The sequence below is a fragment of the Clupea harengus genome, chromosome 11 (genome assembly GCF_900700415.2).
Source record: "Clupea harengus chromosome 11, Ch_v2.0.2, whole genome shotgun sequence".
NCBI classification, from domain to species: Eukaryota; Metazoa; Chordata; class Actinopteri; order Clupeiformes; family Clupeidae; genus Clupea; species Clupea harengus.
The window spans coordinates 26294429-26306928 of record NC_045162.1 but is presented as its reverse complement, the minus strand read 5'-3'; the positions used below and the strand labels follow the sequence as shown (position 1 = coordinate 26306928).

Here is a 12500-nt window from a genome sequence, read left to right as displayed (position 1 = left end):
TTACATTTCCATCTCGTCTTTTTGGTCCGTGACTGCATTATGATCGGACACATTCTCAAACCAAACCAAAGACTGACCAAGCTGTAAAATAGGGAAGAAAAAAAAAAAAAAAAACTTTTAAATTGAAACACACAGTCACTATGTCACTGACCTCAAGAGAAGAGAGAGGGGGGGGGAGGGGGGGGGCAGCAGTGGAAAGAGTTTTCCATGGAATGGATAATGAGTGATTACAGAGACTGGGGGGGGGGCATTCTGTTTGTGGCAGTTCCTCTTTGGGGCTTCTTCTCTCCGATGGGATTACACAACTGGGGTACTGATGGAAGCCAGTCCGTGCTGAGTGAACAGAATAGGCAGAGACCTGCGTCATCACCAGTCATATTTATAGAGGGTACTCGCGCACATGTGCACCACTAGACATGCACACGGGCTGCAGGAACTAATGTTGTGCTGACCCTTTAAAGGGTGACTAAAGGTTCACAAACAGTAGTGTTAAATGGTGTGCTGACCCTTTAAAGGGTGACTAAAGGTTGAAACAGTTTCGTTTTCAAAATCATTTATTCTAGCAGCCCCTGATTCTAGTTGATCCCTACCCTGACTTATTTCGAAATCAGAATAAACTAAAAATTAAATCATACACAAATACAATGACACACGGCATAAACTTAAGAATGACAAAAGTAATGAAGTACAAGCTTTACATTTTAATGTAAATGTATTATTATCATTCATTTGGCATGTGTATATTTTCCATGATAAGCTTTGCATACTGTCCAGTTACAGCTCAGAGATACCCCCCCCAGAACACCTCGGGTGAAGTAAGTCCCTCATCTGCAGCTGTCTCTAGGCAGTGTCTCCTGTGCTAAAGATTAAAGCCTAGTGTTTCACACACCAAGGGCCTCTCCAGCGTCTGCCACTAAAATGCCACTCTGAGCCTCATCGCCTCTCAACCCCCCGACCCTCTGGCCTTCGATCAGGTCTCTCCCTCCCTCCCTCTCGACTCAAACCACCTAAGCCCCCGTTGGCAGGGCGATCCGCGTTATTACAGATGACTTGTGCATCGGCGCCGAGGAGGTCACCCACCTCCCCATAATGCCGCCCGCTTTTGACATTTACAGCGTCACGTTCCCCCGTCTCTGCCGCGTATGATGCCGCCACCGGCCTCGGCTTGTTACGCTTCAAGCCGGCGTGGATATGAGAAGCTTGTCAGAGCGTGGCTGCAGCAGGTCTCGGGGGTGACTACAGCGCAAGGCAGAGCGGGCTGGGCGGTTATGTAATGTCTGTGTGGCTGACTGCGGGGTTGGAAGCTGGAGGCTACTGGGTAAAGAGAGCAGGGCTAATGGAATGTTTGATATGCCTAGAGCTGAACAGATCGCTGCACTGGTTGAAAAGATGCATCTTTGACTTTATTTGTCTCTGTTTCTGGTTTTACATCCGATCTTATGATGTGCCTCCACAGCTGTTATTGCAGGCTACAGTGCTCTTTGTTTAATGCCAAGTTGCCGTGCTCTAAGAGGAGATTGTAGAATGTACAAAATACAGTAGAAACATTTCATTTGTACAATATTACTCTCATCAATCAAGCTAAATTAAATGTCAATTAACATACTCCACATAGGTGGATGATGTCCCAGAATTCATTCATTCCAAGATTACAAGTAATATTAAGACTTTTGAGACTCATGACATTTGCTTAGGCTATTTTATCTTCTATTTATCTTTTTTATTCAGTTCAGATAAAAAACAAAAAAAAGAAAATTTTAAGAACTCCTAAGAAACTCCTAAAAATGGGATTAACACATGCCGGGGAGAGTCACTTCATCGTACTCTTTAGGTTTTCTTTTTCCCTTTCGCATATATTGTTTTTTTCTGGTGGCAGATTTGACCCACGCTGAAAAGTAAACTCAGAACAGCTTTTCCCCTCTCCCTCCCCCACTGCTCGTGTTTTGTGGGGAAGATTAAATATTTCTGCTTGAGAACACCCTTTAAACTCCAAGATGACTGCTGTCACTGACACACAGACCCTCAGTGCACACACACACAAACACACACAGCCTTCCCCTCTCCTCCTCCTCCTCCTCCTCTCTTCTCTCTCTCTTTGGATGGATGGGGGGGGGCTCAGAGGAAGGGGGGGGGGGGGGGGTGGTGGGTGAAAAATATAATCTCCTGAAAAGAATGGGGCCCCATGGGATTTAGTCAAAGTGGGCCCTCTCTCTAGGGGGATGGGGGGGGGGGGGGGGGGGGGAGGTGGCGGATGGGAGGGGGGGTTGAACCCCAGGCCACTCCACACTGTAACCTGAACCAAAGGGGGGGGGGTTCCAATCTGTCAAATAATTAGCCGTTGTCGAGGACAAAGGTTTTATTTGCAGGAATTTCATACAGCTGGCATTGAATAATATGTCTCTGTATTGTGAAGGGTCATGGGAACATCATCTCTAACTGGTGGGCCATAAAAGGCAGTCAAATGATAATGAGAGAGGGGACTGGTAATTTAATTCCTGGAGCTTTTTTTTTTCTCCGTCATTCTCTTTTTGCACTCTCCCATCCAACTCATTTCTGATGCCTGTTCTAACGGATCGTATATTTGTTTTCTTGTTGCTCTTTCTATATCTCTGTTCCTTTCTGGATGATTGGAGAATATATGTGACAGCAGGCTTTACTGTAAAAATTATGTTTACTGTACAAATTGTATGTTTTGTACATACAAAACTTACTATTTGTACAGTAAACATAATTTGTAATGATCAATTTCACTTGACAAATCCACCCTTCAAGTGAATTTGTCCTTCAATGAATTCTGAATGAATTTTTCTTTAATCTTTGTCATCTTGTAAATACAATTCTTGACAAAAATATTTGCAAAGCATATCACTTTTTTTTCAGTTTTGAAAATATAATTGCTGCACTGATAATAAGCCAATTATTGCCACCATCTGCCTGTTTGTTACATTACAGAGGATATTTACCCTGTGAATTATTTATTGAGATCTTGAGCTGAGAAGTCAGTTAGTGAACAGATGTGAATGGGAAAGGGGTGTTAGTGTTGGGAGAGAGAGAGAGAGAGTGTGCGAGGGAGGGAGAGAGAGAGAGAGAGAGAGAGAGAGAGAGAGAGAGAGAGAGAGAGAGCGAGCGCGAGGGAGAGAGAGAGAGAGAGAGAGAGAGAGAGAGAGAGAGAGAGACAGACAGAGATTGAAAAGGAACAGTGGTAGAGCAAGAGAACAGTAAGAGAATGGATGAGAGAGACCCAGCAACCGGCTGAGCCAGTAGCCTCTGCCTGCCTCTTTTGTGTGCTAACTTTGACAGCTGGCTTCCCCCAAAATCCGGAGCCTGTGTGTGTGTATGTGTGTGTGTGTGTGTGTGTGTGTGTGTGTGTGTGTGTGTGTGTGTGTGTGTGTGTGTGTGTGTGTGTGTGTGTGTGTGTGTGTGTGTGTGTGTGTGTGTGTGCAGAGGCCCCCAAGGAGGTGAAGGTGCTTTTGGGGATCAGGAGTAAGTGCTCCCCTTGGATGCAGGTGAACGGGGTGCCCCCAGGCTCTAAGCGTTTGTGAGCTCATATATTTATGAGGGTTAGCGTTAGCATAGTCGCCCCCTAAACTGTCACTCCCCTGCCATATGCGTTGTGTTGTTTCAGTGAAGAGTGGGGCAAGGCTGAGGAGCGGGCTAGGCTATGGGGTTATGGGTAGGCATACACTGAGGCATGCCTGCTGGCTTGACTGCCTATCTTTTTCACCACTCACAGAAACAGACTGAACATGCCGTTTTCCTGACTGTTGTTGTCACACTAAGGCTTAGGGTCAGCAAAACTGCCTAAACTATCAAGTCCCTGCTTATAGCTGTGAAGAAGAAATGAGAAAGGTCCCTCCACCAAGAAGACACCAGATCCAAACCATAAAATGGACCATGTGTCCAGTCCCTGCCCACTGAGTGTCCAGACTGCCTCACTATCAGGTGACCTCTGACCCCAGAGGGGAGGCACAGGCAGGAAGTGGATGGTGTTTAAAGGGATTGATTGGTTTGCGGTCGGTAGATGACTGTTTATACAATGTCATACCAGAGGCTTGACCTTTGCCCTCCCCACTACAGGCCAGTGGGCTGAGGGCCTTGACCCGTGTCCATCAGCGACATTGCTAATTAACGTCAATAGCGCTAGCGTTTGGCTTTGAAATGATTTTTTTTTTAGCAAACATGAATCAAGCGTGACTGAAGACAAACAAATGTACTCTTCCCTAGTCCCTTGTAAATCATAATACTTCTTTTTCACATGAAAAGAAACTGGGCTGAGTGGGCGGCATTGTAAGCATCCCCACTGTAACTGCAGATTGAATATGCAGAATATATGTGTGTCTTTATAAATGTATTTAATTGTGCCTCTGTGCTTAGTTGTGCATAGGCAAACACATGCAACGTGTGTGTGCACATTTGCGTGTCTTTCTGAATGTGTTTGTTTATGTGTACACATTTCAGGTCAAATTCTATGACAGGATGGCTTGCATCTGTCGGCTGCTGCCGATCATCACCCCCCCCCCCCCACACACACACCACTCACACACACACACACACACACACACACACACACACACACACCCTCAGTGGATCAGCTGTGCGGGGAGGCAGCCAGCCCATGGAGGCCAGCGCTTCCTTTTAAGAATGGCTTCTGGATTACTGCTTCCTGCGATGGCCCTAATTATAATGCATACAAGCTTACAATTTCCCCGTCATTATTCCATACAGCTTCTCACGCGCGCTAATAAGAATGTGCACTGAAGCACAGCCCAGTGCCATAACTCTAATTTCTGCCTTTGCCTCACAGCTATTTATTGTAGAAAGAAAAGGAAAATAAGTAGGTATCCTCATTCACCCCCCCCCCCCCCAACACACACACACACACACACACACACACACACCACCACCACCACCCATAATTTAGATGATCGTCCACCATCATCTCTCTCATTAAGCTTTAAGGTGCACTAAATGTATAATGCTAAGCATGTGTGTGCAGCCTATTTGAATGCAGCAAATAGAAGTATAGAGGTACTATGTATGCCGTGTGTAGGGAAAGAGAGTACACGCTGGAAGAACTAAAGAAGGAAAGGAAAGGATAGGTATTCAGTGTAAATAAAACGCTGTCTCTGTAGTGTCCTTTTGGTTGCATAGCGATGATGTCAAAACTGGACACACACACACACACACACACAAAAGGCATTTTGCTGACACACTGTGAGTCCACATAGGGAGTCAGGTAGTCTTTGACACAGCAATTCATCCAAGGCTGTCTCTCTTTCTCTCTCTCTCACACACACACACACACACACACACACACACACACACACACACACACACACACACACACACGTGCTTGTCATCACTCAGTCCAAATTCCCTGGATTACAGTACATCTGACAGCATTTCATGTTGGATTTGGGGATAAGAGGGGAGGATTTTCAGTGCAAGCTCTCAGCTTATCTTGAAGCACTTTGCAGGAATGAGAGAGTCACACTGAATATAAACCTCAAGCTTTAGGTGACAGCTCTCTCTCTCTCCCTCTCCCTCTCCCTCTCCCTCTCCCTCTCTCTCTCTATCTCTGTCTCTCTCTCTCTCCCTCTCTCACTGCTCCTAGCTCTCTATTTCTTACTAATTATCTCTCTCACACACACGTACACACACTGTCATACTCTCTATTTCTCTCTCTCTTCCTCCCTTGTTCTGTCTCTCTATCTCTCTCTCCTGGGCCATGTTGATTTAGCTGCAAGTGGCTGCTTGACACAACACTGGCTAATTCCTCAAGGAACTAAATAAAGCTAACCCCCTTGCCTAGTTATTCTTTGGCGGGACTCTAGGGGAGCCCGAAAAAGGATGTATTTTAATTAAGCGAGCCGAGGGGCTTCAGGAATACTACGACCGCAGGAAACCCTGACGGAGAAGGCTGGGGAAGGAGGCGGAGGTGCCACAAACCGAACGCGTGGCTGAAAAAACTAATATTATTCAGCAGCGATAGTTAATCTGCCCTCAGCTGCTGAGAGAGAGAGAGAGAGAGAGCGGGTGCCGCAGTAATAGCCACAGCTGATCCACAGTCAGTATGGGAGCTGGAGATGATCGCTCTCTATTTGAATTTTTAAATGATTTCCTTGCATATGTCGGTCGGCATGAGTACTTCTGCATGGGTGTTCAATTACGTGCATTGTGTGCATTCAGGATTGTGTGTACTAACATGACTTAGACCCTATTTAGAGTGTAGTGAAAACAATGGAAGAAAAACCTGTATCACACACACACACACACACACACACACACACACACACACACACACACACACACGATGCTCTTAATCTAGACTGACAATGCTCAACACATAGATGTCATGACAAATGGATGTGGTGGACCTGTATTGGTTTTGTCCTAAACAAATTTGATCACGCGCCCGAAACCACATGTCTACTGACCTCAAGAATCAGTTAAAGAGCTCCTGCCTGAGGCTCTGACTGCGCACACCTCCAACAGAAAAGGAAATGTGGCGTCCCTGAAGTGCTCTCACCTATGTCAGGAATTAGAGCATATACTACTTCATTCGCAAATACACATTTTGATACAGCGTACCTTCACTGGAGTGGACATCCCACTGGACATGAGTGTCTCTTTCAAAATGACTACAGCCGGATGTGACTCCTGCCTGGCCGGATGAGGCATGATGGGACTTGGAGTTTTTTGCAGTGTGCAGCGGGATCACCGACAGACGTGTCACGGGGACAATGATGACAGGTGACCGCGTGCGGCTCGCGAGCCTGTCTCCAGCGTGGGTTAAAAGGGAGAAATAAAGAAATAACAGCGCCTACCTGAGAGGAATCTTGAAAGCGCCTTTTTTTTTTACTGGTGGGGGGAAAGATGGATTGCCTGAACTCTCCACCAATCACAAAACAACACATTGGCTGGAGCATTGATTGATGAAGTATTTAAGTCGTCAATCTCACATAACGTTTTTTTCCCCCTCTCTCTCTCTGTTGTAGGGAGAGGGGATGCTGTGTCTGCAGCATCACAGAGAGACTTGACTCAAGTAAAATATCACAGATTGCTCTACTCCCTTTGCTTGAACTCAAATTCATTGCACCTCTCTCTCTCTCTCTCTCTCTATCTATCTGTGTGTGTGTGTGTGTGTGTGTGTGTGTGTGTGCACGCACTCATGCACATTTTGTGTTTGTGTGCACCTTTGTGTCTCGTAGCATAGAGGGTGTTATTCATTTCAGCTCTCACTTCAGCCTAAAACCATCCACATAAAACGAAACTAGCCGGTGCTCAGACATACACAGTCACAATGAAAGTGCTCAATTTTACCTTCTGTGATAAAAAAGCTGCTTGTTTGGGTGGTGGGATGAGCTGGAGTATGTGGCACCATGGCACGCTTCCTCCACGATGACTGTAAGGAGAGAGAGAGAGAGACAGAGAGAGAGAGAGAGAGAGAGAGAGAGAGAGAGAGGATGGTAAGAGTTCTCTCTATGAGCCCTCCTGAGGGGGTGCAGGTTGGGGTGCAGGTGCGTCGGTGGGGAGCAGATTTTCGAGGGCTTCAAGGAACAGGATTAGCCCAGCTTTACTCTCAGTTCACCCAGAGGTCTGGAGGAGTCAGACAGAGGCCATCTGTACACACACCCAGACACACACACATACATTGATACACACACACACACACACACACACACACACACAATGCTCTTAATCCAGGCTGACATGCTCAACACATAGATGTCATGACAAATGGATTTGGTGGAAAGAGAATAAAGGAAATTCCTCATGGGGGTTAGTGTCGCACAAATTGACAAAATCTGAATGACTAAAAACTGAATATATAAACATACATACAGTATATATACAATATATATATATATATATATGTATATGTATAGTATTAGAAATATGGGATTGTGTTCAGTAAAGATGATTTTTTTTTTTTGCTACGATGAAGCACACATTGCATATTTACTAATTCATTGGTAATTTATTGATCCGTTTAAAACCCTATTTCATTCCAGCTCCCAGCTGTCCATTTACAGAGGCTCCGGTGAAAATCATTTACCACAATGGTATTGATTGCAATCATAATCGTCACTAACAATAATTGTATTGATCTGCCGGGGGGAACCTTCTATTCAATGCTCGCCAAAGCTCTGACCTTTCCCCTTTTACCCTGACCCCTGTGTTCCAGCCATACATAATATCATAATCACCCTTTTGTCCTCTGCCACTCTGGCCAGCAACAAGCCCTCCTCTCTGGGCTACTTAGCATTCACTTCTGCATAACAAAAGCAGGACCAGAACTGTTGCATGCATGATATTACTCTGCCAAGGTATTGATTGGGTCTTATGCAAAAAGGAGCCAGACTGTAAATATGTGTTTCAATAGCAGGCAGGATGGCTAGTTTCAGGAAAAGTGGTGGAGGTGGCACTCTAAAAATACTCTTTTCTCCCCCCATGTTGTATCTCTCTCTCTGAAATATGATCCTTCCCGAGCCTCTCCATAGCGCCTGGTTCTAATCAATGTGTGTGGCTAGCGGGATCCTCCTGTCTCAGCAAATTAATGACCTCACTTTTTCTTTGGTTTCATCCATTGATTTGTTTTATTAGCTCATTGATTTTTTTTTGGGGAGGTTCCTCCTGGTCTCCTTGTGCTTATCAATATGAGAGCCAACCACCAAAAATCCAGCCAAATTCCCAATCAGTCAATCACGTGCAGCTGTGTGTGGTGGCATCTCTCCCCTCTATGCACTGGGGACTGACTTGGGTTACAGAGTTTGACTCCGAATGACACATGAGAGTCATGAGTGTGTGTGTGTGTGTGTGTGTGTGTGTGTGTGTGTGTGTGTGTGTGTGTGTGTGTGAGCGTGAGCGAGCGTGTGTGCAGCGCAGGCTAAAGGGAACGATGGACTGTGAACAAAAGAGAAAGAAAGAGCAAAAACAACGTGAGAGAAAGAGAGCTAGAGAGAAGAATCGCAGCTCAAAGAATTTCATCAAACTTAGTGTTTGGGTTTCCGCCCGCCCGCAGGACTATAGGAATGTATGGATGCCATATGGATAGCATATCCTCCTCTCCTCTCCTCTCCTCTACGTGTTGTGCATGTGTGGGGCTGAGGCTTTTTGCATCTGTTGCTGTGGGCCGTCCACCTGCCCATTGTTCAGCGGGCCTATTACCAGCCGTGTCTGACCACTGCCTTTAATTCCCTTTGAAACCAGAACAATGGATAGGAAGTCATTTACGGCGAGAGTCAGACTCCACTTCACTGCAGGAATTACATCCTTTCATTCTCTGCCACTGAAGCGTTTTAGTGACGTGACCCGCCAGTGGATTGGCCAGGCCATGTATCTCTTCAGTCACTTGCTCACTCTCTCACACACACACACACACACATCACACACACACACACACACACACACACACACACACACACACACACACACACACACACACACACATCACACACATACACACACACACACACACACACACACACACACACACATACACACATACAGAAAGAGAGCAACAACATACACACAGGCATACATTCACACAATATTCTTTCCCAAAAGCACACAAGGAAAAGTGCAAGCACACACACCCACAATTGAACACACACACACACACACACCCGCACACACACACACTTACACAATAAGAAGCCCAGCCCTGGGTTCCATCTCTACAGCTTGCATGTCTGAGACAGTCCTCTCAGATTTATGTGCTCTGCTTTGCAAAGTGAAATGGAAGCAAACGAGAAACCAAATAAAAAAAAAAAGAAGTGCAAATGTTTGCTTGCTGTAGTTCGCCCCCTCATTCATCCCAGCAGCTGCCCAAATCCATTAAGACAAACATGGCCTGAATTCTCATGGCAGTGGTCGGTGACTACACATTGTCTCAAAAGAAACATCACAGGCATAATATTTCTGCCTGCTTCCAGACTGTTCTGCAGTGTGACAAGGGCTGGACTGTGAAAACAAGCTGAGGTAACAAAGTCATATAAAATGTCTGGACCCATCCCCCTTCTCTCTCTCTCTCTCTCTCTCTTACTCTATATCTTTCTCACCCTCTGTCATTCTCTCTCTCTCTCTCTTTCTTTCCCTCCTTTCTTTCTCTCTCACTCTCTTGCTGCAATCTAATGGCACCTTATGATATTTAATGAATGGTCTCTTGTCATAAGAAACAGGCTGTTCTCTGAGTGGACAGGATAAATTGGATGATATCCATGACAAGACTGATTTGAGGCCTGAGAATGTTCCCGTTGAGTAGCAACAGATAGGGCTCCTTTATCACGGCCCACTACTTCTTTCTTTTTTGTGTCTCTCTCTCTCTCTCTCTCGCTCGCTCTCTCTTTCTCTCTTTCTCTCTCTCTCTCTCTCTCTCTCTCTCTCTCTCTCTCTCTCTCTCTCTCTCTCTCCGGCTTGTTTATCCAGCTTGTGGGAATTCCTGTTTTCCTGAGGATGGCTTGGGCCGAGCCATCGGGGAACGTCTGTATTCCTGTCTCCCAGCTCTGTTCTGGGTTCTGGGTATGCAAGGCTGTGTGGACACACCTTTCAGTCTCTCTTCATCAGTGACACACACACACCAGGAAACCAAAGACACTCTTACACTCATGTACCCACCCCACCCCACCCTCTCCTGCCTTTTTCTCTCTCTCTCTCTTTTTCTTTTAACAGAACGTAACATATTGAATATGTAAGGAGATGGCAAAACAGACGTCCATTTCATTTGAAAGCTTATCTCATAGGGAAGTTAAGGCTGGTGCTAATTTTAATGACAAAATGGCTCCCCGCTATAATTGAAAGGCTTTGATGACCATTTTATGTGGTTGCAGGTCAACTGGTGTAAACACTTTTTTCCCCTTAAGAACAATAGTATGTTGCTATTAACAGCCTGAGTGCTTCTTGCATTTCCTTTTCTTTTTTCTCTTTTCTCTTGGAAACTGTTGATATTGCTTTCAGCGACGATATTTAGCTTTTGTTCCAAAACAAAAACAGCAAATCTAAGCCCAGTTCTGACACACTGGTCTAAAACACCAGGCTTCTCAATGGTCCTTGGTAATTGGTAATATTTTTTGTATATATGTTCATTTGAAATCGCATAACCCAGTTATCCATTTCTGGACTGCTGTTACATCTTAAAATCATATCAATTATTGCAATGGGTTCAATCCATCTCATTTTGTGAACCAAGAAATCCAACAGAGTCAAACATACAAATAACTATGTAACTAGTAAACTGACCAAATGAATGAATAAATACACAGAAAGAAAGTCTATCTCAATCATTCCACCCAGCATACATGACATCTCCCCACACACAAACATTAATTTGTTTTTCTGTTGGTGTGCTCCCACATTCCTCGCCCCAAAAGAATCAAGGCAGCGGCGAGGAGATTAACCAGTCTTTTCTATCTCTTTCAGGCGACTGAGAAGAGAAGAGAAGCGGGCTTGGCTCTCCACACTGGTCCGACGGCGCTGTCCTCTACACAGAGCAAAATCTGCCCCCATTTCCATAGTCCAATTCACTGTAGGCTTTATGGACATTAATTAGCATTTCTATTCACCACTCTCGAGCACTCTCTCTCTCTCTCTCTCTCTCCTCCTCCGCCTCTTCTCTCTCTCTCTCTCTCTCTCTCTCTCTTCTTGAAGTATTTCCTCCATGCTCCTGGCAGCAGTTTCCTGCTCTTTCATCTTCCCTTGTGGTGGGACTATTAGGGGAGCCCGTACCTGAGAGCGTTTGGGGAGGCCAGCTGGCTGGGCTGTGGACATGGACGCAGACGAGAAGGGCCCAAGGGGCTGGGACACGGGAATGCTGGCCTGGAATACCGTCAGGGTAATTACACCTTCTTCCGAAAGAGGGAATGTGGCAAGCATTAAGACACATACTGTACTGTACAGCTCTTTTTTTTTCCCCCTTTCTCTATGGGTTCATCATATCTGCTGTCTTTCAGGCGTTTCGTCTGTCACATCTCTGTCTATCTTTGTTGTCAGTATAAAGTCATGATGGATGTCTTGTTCCCACCTTTCTAACAACTCTACATTTATGTCCACCGGCAGCCATGACATGACAGGAGGTAATATGTCATCTGCAGTGTAAACTCTGTCTCTTTTATCTGTGAACTTGATCAAATAGCTGTGCTGTTGCTGTCCAGATCCCAGTGCCAGTGAGTTTTTGGTAAGTGTGTGTGTGTTTTGTCTGTGATCTGTGAGCGGGCACACACACACCAGAGTCACCTGACTGACTGCCACCGAAACCAGACAGTGGAAGGCAAACAGAAGTGAAATGGGGAAAAGGGTTTCAAAATGCACTGTACTGCACCAGTGCCATCTTATGAAAGTCGGTTTGAAGTTAGACCTAAAAGAGACCTGAGAAACCCTGCTGTGTTGGACAGTTACTTTGTGTGTGTGTTTGTGTACGTGGGTCTCTCTCTCTCCCTCTGTGTGTGAGTGTATGTGTATGCATAAGTGTGTCTGTGTGTGTCTGTGTGTGTGTGTGTGTG

At 45.5% G+C, this 12500-nt stretch overlaps 1 long non-coding RNA gene across 1 annotated transcript in view; it reads right to left on the bottom strand.

The window, feature by feature from the left end:
- LOC116222443 overlaps positions 1 to 12500 on the bottom strand; it is a 148011-nt gene that overhangs the window by 84582 nt on the left and 50929 nt on the right. The window contains exon 3 of the long non-coding RNA XR_004164656.2: positions 7324 to 7405. This is a non-coding gene — a long non-coding RNA (uncharacterized LOC116222443). The remainder of the gene's footprint in view (positions 1 to 7323; positions 7406 to 12500) is intronic.